The sequence below is a fragment of the Arachis ipaensis genome, chromosome B10 (assembly GCF_000816755.2).
Source record: "Arachis ipaensis cultivar K30076 chromosome B10, Araip1.1, whole genome shotgun sequence".
NCBI classification, from domain to species: Eukaryota; Viridiplantae; Streptophyta; class Magnoliopsida; order Fabales; family Fabaceae; genus Arachis; species Arachis ipaensis.
The window spans coordinates 21,786,066-21,794,985 of record NC_029794.2 but is presented as its reverse complement, the minus strand read 5'-3'; the positions used below and the strand labels follow the sequence as shown (position 1 = coordinate 21,794,985).

Here is an 8,920-nt window from a genome sequence, read left to right as displayed (position 1 = left end):
TCTGATTTCCCTGATTGTCTCTGCCTCCTCTGTTATTGTTGTCCCTCCAATTCTGGTTAGAATTGTCCTGCCATCCATGGCTGTAACTGCCACCTTGATTGTACCCTTGGTTGGGGCGGTCATAGAAGTTATGAGTGGCTGCCACGGTGTTGTCTTCCTGCTGGAGCTGCGGACATTCATCAGTATAATGGCTATAATCAGCACAGATTCTGCAAACTCTTTGTGGGACTAACTGTTGGCTTTGCTGTGGTGGAGAAGGTTGAGCTTGCTGACTTTGTTGTTGATTCAATTGCATCTGCTTCAGTAAGTTGGTCATTTCACAGATACTCTGAGTTAGAGCAGTAGTTTCTTTGCTAGAGGATATTTCTGTAATAGCTTTTGAACAGCCTTGTTTCTGCCTGTGATTCCGAGTAGATTCAGCTAAGTCACTGATCAATTGCCATGCCTCATCAGTGGTTTTGTACTTTTTCATAGACCCATTGCTAGCACTTTCCAATGTGGTCTTATCTTGGGGCCTCATGCCCTGTGTGATGTAGCCGAGAAACACTATCTTGTCAATCATATGGTGGGGGCAGGCTTCCAGAAGGTTGTTATAGCGCTCCCAGTATTCATAGAGAGTCTCGGATTCATCCTAAACAATCATGGAGATGTCTTTCCTCAGTTTATCAGTAACTTTAGCTGGAAAGAATTTTTCCAAAAATTCTCTTCTAAGTGTATCCCAGTCAAATACAGTTGCTGCGGGTTGAGTGTAGTACCACTCTCTTGCCTTTCCCTCAAGAGAGAATGGGAAGGCTTTTAACAAGATTGAAGTTTCATCTGCACCATCACGCCTGACAGTAGAACAGGCTGCTTGGAAATCTCTCAGGTGCTTGATAGGATCTTGAGCAGGTAAGCTATGAAACTTGGGCATCAAATTTAGCAGTGCAGTATTTATTTCAAAGTCTGTAGCCACCACTGGATGATGCACTTGAAACGGTTGCATTGTTAAATCAGGGGCTCCAGCCTCCTGGATAGTAACTCTCCTAGGTGCTGCCATGTCACCTGCACGTAAATCAACCGAATCAGTAGAACGGGGGCTGGTTTCTTCCTCAAGTGACATTTTAGATCCGCCTTCAGAGAGGGCTAACCGACGCCGAGCTTGCCTTATCCGTGAAATAGTTCTTTCAATCTCAGGATCGAATGCTGGCAAGCTTGGATCAAGAAGTGAACGCGTCATCCAACGAAAGAAACATGCAGCTCATAGTAGCAAAATAAAATAAAATGTAAATAAATAAATTCCAATTAATAACTTTAGCAATCTATTGCAAATCTCCAGCAACGGCGCAAAAAATTGACGTGGCATAAATTGGCGAGTTAAGAAATTTATATAAGAGATATGTTGCGAGTACAGTTCTTAACCAACCAGAAATCTGCTTATCAATTTAGAAAATTGTCACAAAATTTAAATTAAAATACTGGGAGTATGAATCCCAGGTCGTCTCCCAACGAGTTGCAGAAAGGTGTGCTATTTTATTAATCAGATGTTTTCAAGAATGGGTTGAGTTGAATAACAGGAAATTAAATTAGAGAATTTATATAATTTTAAATGAAAACCTTGGCTGGGGGTAGATTAGTTGGAAGCCCTATTCTTGTTGGAGTACTCTCAAGATTAATTGATAATCGAGGGTTATTCTGTTTAGTTATCCCTTACTAGGTAAGGGAAAGTCAAACAAGTTGGAATGCTATTTCTATTCACAATTTCCAATCCACTTACTTGGAAGAGAGCAATCCAACAATAAACCCAATTACAATTTTTCTTTTAAGCATTCCAACTCAAGGTCTTCCTTTCAATCAACTCCCATCCAAGTTATGGAACTACTCGCTCATTGTGAATGTAGGACTCAAAACATAGGAAAGGGAAATATAGAAAGACATGATAAAGAGTAATCAAAGAAATCAATTAAAAATAAAAGTAATTCTTGTATTAATAAATTCTAAAATAATCCAATAGTAAAATTGAGTAAATTAAGGATATGGAAGAGTAAGAGACAAGTAAAGAGAACGAACTAGAATGACGAAGTCTTGCTGAGGCAATAACTCTTCTCAATATCCCAATGCAAAAACAATAATAATTGAAATCCTAAGAACTATGAATGTGTAGAGAGAAAAAAAACCTAGAGGAGGAGTAAAACTAGATCTAAAAACTAAAACTGTGTAGAATGAATTGTTCCCCCTCGTTTTTGCATGTTCCCTGGCTCTAGTCTGCTTTTCTGGGCCGAAAACTGGGTCAAAACAGGGCCCAAAATCGCCCCCAGCGAATTCTGCAGATTATGCAGATCGCGCATGTCACGCGATCGCGTCATTCATGCGGACGCGTCATTCAGCGTTTGCTTTGCCACGCGTGCGCGTCGTCCACGCTTTCGTGTCACTGATGCAGTTTCCAATCCGCGCGGTCGCGTGAGCCATGCATCCGCGTCACTGTAATTTCCTCTATATCGCGCGGCCGCGTGAGCCATGCGTCCGCGTCACTTCTCGCTGGTCATCTCCTCAATTTCTTGTGTTCCTTCCATTTTTGCAAGCTTCCTTTCCAATCTCCAACTCATTCATGCCCTATAAAGCCTGAAACACTTAACACACAGATCACGGCATCGAATGGAATAAAGGAGAATTAAAATACATAATTAAAAGTCTCTAGGAAGCAAATTTTCAACCATAAAGCATTTTTAGGAAGGAATTATAAATGCATGCTTTTTTTAATGAATAAGTGGGTAAAGAGTTGATAAAACCACACAATTAAACACAATATAAACCATAAATTAATGGTTTATCAGCGTACACACGCTTTGCTATTTTGGTTCCTGTGCGTATGCACAGAGGGTTGTGCGTACGCACACAGGCTAATTTCTTCTTGTGCGCACGCACACTTGTCTGTGTGCTTGTTCTTGTTTTCTTCATGTGTTCTCTCTTGTACATGCTTTCTTCCACTTTTGCCTATCCATTCTTGCCAAAATAACCTGAAATCACTCACAAAACATATCACAGCATCGAATGTCATGAAAGTGGAATTAAAATTACTAATTTAAGCACAAAACGCATATTTTCACATTTAGGTCCAAATTGGGGAGATAATACAAAATTATGCTATTTTGGTGCTTAAGTGTGAGTTTATATGATGAAATCCATCCAAATGAAGCTAAAATATATCGGAAAATATGGACTCATCAATCCACAACTGAACCGGCAAGTGCACTGGATCGTCCAAGTAATACCTCAGGTGAGTGAGGGTGGATCCCACGAGGATTGATGGACTTGGCAACAATGGTAGAATGATTGGCTTAGTCAGGCAAATAGAAAAAAAAATGTTGGTGGGTTTCAAAAGCATTAAACAATAAAATGAGCGTAAAGAAAGCAAATATGTGTTTGGTGTGAAAACAGTGAGAGAAAATAGTTAAAGTATCGGAGATGTTTACTTTTCCGGATTAAAGTTTCTTACCAACTATTTTAATAATGCAAGATTCATTCCATGGCAAACCGTAATTGACTAAACCCTAATGTCTTAATGATTTAGTCTCCTCTAACCTTCATCAAATGTCACCATCGTGGTCACTTAATTTCGATTAGAGGGTTAAGTTCAAAACGAGTTTATGGCTACAAAAACCTTAATTACCCAAAGCTAACATGATTATATATCACATATCCCAATTAGTTCATGTAATTAGCAATTTAGGAGGAATTTACTTTCAAGCTGTTGTTTAAGAGAGATAACTCTTTCAAGAATCACAAGAACGCATATAGAAAAAGGGTCAAACTTTTGTTCCACCCAAATTCATAGAATAAAGTATGAAAGTAATCCTTGAAACTGAATCAATACATTAATTAAAATCGAAAAGCAATAGTCTTAATCCATAGAAGATAAACAGAGCTCCTAACCTTAATCCAACACCCCTAAGGGGCATAAGCTTGGCATTGAACGCTAGCCAGGGAGCAAGGCTGGGCGTTCAATGCCCTCAAAGGGGCAAGTATTAGTGTTGAACGCCAGCCAGGGAGTACCATGGGTGTCCAACGCCCATCAAGGAGCAAAGCCTGGAGTTGAACGCCAGCCAGGGAGCAAGGCTGGGCGTTCAATGCCCTTAAGGGGGTTGGTAGCTCGAATTGGAAAAGCTTCAGCAGCAAGTGGGTCCCACAGATCTATACCTACCGCACCTACCACACCTACCGTACACTCAATCTTCTACCTTTTCTAAACCTTGAAACCACACCCCACTTTCCCTCTTTCCAACCCACCAACCCCACCCACTTCAAATTCAAATCTTTCCCACCCATTCTTCCCTCCCTCCGAACCCAACCCCATCCCTACCCTATAAATACCCGCTCATTTACCCCTTCCCACACACACAAACACAACCCTCTCATCTCTCTCACTTTACATTCTACACAACACCCTTCCTCCTTATTCCCCCTCTCTCTTCTCTATCCACATTCCTCTTCTTCTACTCCTCTCTTTTTCTTTTGTTATTTTGCTCGAGGATGAGCAAAACTCTTAAGTTTGGTGTTGGAAAAGCTTTTCTTTTTGCTTCCTATTCACACTCATGGCACCCAAAGTCGGAGAATCCTCTAGAAAGAAGAAATGAAAAGCCACCACTTCTTCCTTCAAACCTTGGGAGACAGAGAGATTCCTCACCAAGGCTCATCAAGAACACTTCTATGATGTGGTGAAGCGCAAAAGGGTGATCCCCGAAGTACCCTTTAGGCTCAAAAAGAATGAGTACCCAGAAATCTAACAAGAAATTTGGAACAGAGATTGGGAAGTTCTAACCAATCTTATCCCGAAGATTGGAATATTAATGGTGCAAGAGTTCTATGCCAACGCTTGGGTCACCAAAAATTATGATACTAGTGTAAACCCACAGCCCAAGAACTGGTGCACCATGGTGAGAGAGCAGCTCTTGGATTTCGGTGCATGAAACTGGCTCTGCAGAATTTGCACAGATAGACCTGCAAGTATACTGGGTCATCCAAGTAATACCTCAGGTGAGTGAAGGTCGATCCCACGGAGATTGTTGGTTTGAGCAAGCAGTGGGCACCTTGCAAATCTTAGTTAGGCGGATAGAAAATATAGTTTGTCACGAAAAAAAACTCATAAAATAGATAAATAAATAAAATATTACTAGATAGACGAGAATTCAATAGTGATAGAATGGTTGAGGCTTCGGAGATACTTTGTCTTTCTGGATTAATTTTTTTTACTGTCTTCTTCAATAACCTTCTGATTCCTTCAATGGCAGCCGTAAGTGATTAACTCATGTCCTCTCATCAAGTTAACCTCCTCCACTATAGCAATCCACCATGTTGAGATGACTCATGTCTCCTCATTAAGCCACCTCTAGGTTTCTCACTGTAGCAGAAGATGAAGCTTGATGAGCGGATAATTTATACCCTTTTTGGCATTGTTTTTACATAGTTTTTAGTATGTTTTATTCACTTTTTATTATATTTTTATTAGTTTTTATTCAAAAATCACATTTTTGGACTTTACTATGAGTTTGTGTGTTTTTCTGTAATTTCAGGTATTTTCTGGCTGAAATTGAGGGACCTGGGCAAAAATCTGATTCAGAGACTGAAAAAGGACTGCAGATGCTGTTGGATTCTGACCCTCCTGCACTCGAAATGGATTTTCTCAAGCTCCAGAATTCCAATTGGCGCGCTCTCAATTGTGTTGGAAAATAGACATCCTGGGCCTTTCAGTAATATATAATAGTCCATACTTTACTCGAGATTTGATGGCCCAAACTGGCATCCAAAGTCAGCCTAAAACTTTCTGGCGTAAAGCGCCATAACTGGCACCAGAATTGGAGTTAAACGCCCAAACTGGCACCAAAGCTGGCGTTTAACTCCAGGAACAGCCTAAGCATGAAAAAACTTCAATGCTCAGCCCAAGCACACACCAAGTGAGTCCCAGAAGTAGATTTCTGCACTATCTGCACTTAGTTACTCATTTTCTGTAACCCTAGGTTACTAGTTTAATATAAAAACTACTTTTAGAGATTCATTAGAACTTATGACATTTTTACACTTCATTTGTATCTTTGACGACATGAGTCTCTAAACCCCATAGGTAGGGGTGAGGAGCTCTGCTGTGTTTCAATGGATTAATGCAATTACTACTGTTTTCTATTCAATTACGCTTGCTTCTATTCTAAGATACTCACTCGTACTTCAATATGGAGAATATGATGATCCGTGACACATATCATTACCCTCTACCCTATGAGCGCGTGCCTGACAACCACTCCGTTCTATCTGAGCTCAACGCAGTCATTGGGCGACAGCTTGAGTGCGTATCTCTTGGGTTTCTAATCCACGGACTGAGTCCGGAGGTTAGAACCTTCATGGTATAAGCTAGAATCATTGGCAGCATTCCTGAGATCCAGAAAGTCTAAACCTTGTTTGTGGTATTCTGAGTAGGATTTGAAAGGGGATGACTGTGACGAACTTCAAACTCGCGAATGTTGGGCGCAGTGACAGTGTGCAAAAGGATAATGGTCCTATTCCGACACTAGTGAGAACCGACAGATGATTAGCCATGCGGTGATAGCGCCTGATATTTTTCAACTGAGAGGATCATACAGCCTGCCATGGAAGGAAACCATGCATGTTTGGAGAAGAAGACAGTAGGAAAGCAAAGATTCAGATGACAGAGCATCCCCGGAACCTCAACCTGTTTCTCAGCATTAAATTACAAGTACTATTTATTTCATGTTATTTATTTTTCATAAATACAATCATTCTCATCATTAATCTCCTGACTAAGATTTACAAAATAACCATAGCTTGCTTCAAGCCGACAATCTCTGTGGGATCGACCCTTACTCACGTAAGGTATTACTTGGACGACCCAGTGCACTTACTGGTTAGTTGTACGGAGTTGTGAAAAGTGTAATCACAATTTCGTGCACTAAAGCTCTAAGCACTCCACTCCCCTTCGCGATCCTACTCAAGGTGCTACAGACAAGGCAGATCTTCCGAATTAGAAAGTGTTGCTTCTCTAACTCTAGCCTTAGCGCCACAGAGACCTCACGCACCCATAGTCAACGGGATTTCATGTCACATATCCAAAGTTTCTCATATGCTCTATTGGAATCCGTAGGGGTGGCAAAGCGGGACGTCCTGTCCCAACCCGCCCCGCCCCCGTCGAGGCCCGTACCATAAAAGGGGCGGGCTGGCCCGCCCTGCCAACTAAAATGGGTTCAAAATGCTAGCCCGCCCCGCTTTATGGCAGATTGGCGGGTTAGCGGGCTAGCCCGCTTGACTCTTTTTTTTTGTTTTGAAAAATAAAATTCATTAAAATTAACCAAAAAATAATAATTAAAAAATCAAATACAAATAAAAAATAGTCAAATTATAATATAATAACTAAAAGAAGAATAAAAATAAAAAATGAAAAAAAAAAGTGTTTGAAAATTATATAATTATTAATTTTGTAGTAGTAATCACTCTTTTATTTAATAAAAAAAAAAGAAAAAATAAAAATCCTTGGTCTGCTGGGCTGGCCCGCCCCGCCCTTTGACGGTGAACTTAAAAAGCCACCTACAGACGCTTTACGCCCAATCATTCCGGATAACGCTTGCATCCTCTGTCTTACCGCGGCTGCTGGCACAGAGTTAGCCGATGCTTATTCCCCGGATACCATCATTGCTTCTTCTCCGGGAAAAGAAGTTCACGACCCGTAGGCCTTCTACCTCCACGCGGCATTGCTCCGTCAGGCTTTCGCCCCGCCAAAACACGCAAATTTGGTAGTGCGGGTTTGGCAAATTTTTTTAATTTGGTGGGTTTAAAAATCTAACCCGACCCGCCTTTTTTAGCGGGTTTGGCAGGTCGGCCCGACGGGTTCGACCCGTTTTGCCACCCGCCAAAACCCGCAATGCAATCTCTAGCTTTAGTTCAACACTATCCAGGTCAGGAATCACACGGAACCCATGTAAAACAAGGGTGATTATCACGGGTCACCCTCAATTCATAAGATAAAGAACGACGTTGCATAAGAGAATGGAATCAGACATATTAAATTAGAATAGTAATATTATTGATCCATGAAACTCAGCAAAGCTCCTAACCTTAACCTTAGGAGGTTAGTGACTCATGCTTATAGAAAAATACAATGAAAACATAAAAGTGGGCAAGAGTTTTTTAACAAGGGTGAACTCTTGTCTATATATACTAATCTAATGACTAAGGATTACAGAAATAAGGTAAATTAAGTTGATAGTGCAAAAATCCACTTATGGGGCCCATTTGGTGAGTGTTTCGGCTGAGCTTGAGTGTCTCCCATGAGCTAGTACTCCTTAGGGGCATTGAACGCCACCCCTGGGCTCCCTTTTAGGCATTGGACGCCAGTAGCTCCCCTGTGGGCTCTGGACGCCAGGATTGGGGCTGGTGGCTGGCGTTGAATGCTAGTTTGGGGCCTTCATTTCTAAAGTAAAGTATGAACTATTATATATTTCTGAAAAGCCCTGGATGTTAGCTTTTCATAGCCATTGAGAGCGTGCCATTTGGACTTCTGTAGCTCCAAAAATGCTCCTTCGAGTGCACAGAGATCAAATCCTGACAGCTAGGGATGGCAAAATGGGTTGAACCCGTCGGGCCGACCTGCCGAACCCGCTAAAAAAGGCGGGTCGGGCTAGATTTTTGAACTCGCCAAATTAAACAAATCTTCCAAACCCGCATCGCCAAATTTGCGGGTTTTAGCTGGGCAGGGCAAGCCAGCTCGCCGGACCAAGGATTTTTATTTTTTCTTTTTTTATTAAATAAAAGAGTGATTACTACTACAAAATTAATAATTATATAATTTTCAAACACTTTTTTTCATTTTTTATTTTTATTCTTCTTTTAGTTATTAACTTTATTTATTTTATTTTATAATTTCGTAAATATTTTTAAATTA

General features: G+C 40.9%; 1 long non-coding RNA gene across 1 annotated transcript in view; it reads right to left on the bottom strand.

Moving 5' to 3' along the window:
* The window catches only part of LOC110267486, a 16,780-nt gene continuing 10,901 nt past the window's right edge, over nt 3,042-8,920 (bottom strand). The window contains exon 3 of the long non-coding RNA XR_002355200.1: nt 3,042-3,053. This is a non-coding gene — a long non-coding RNA (uncharacterized LOC110267486). The remainder of the gene's footprint in view (nt 3,054-8,920) is intronic.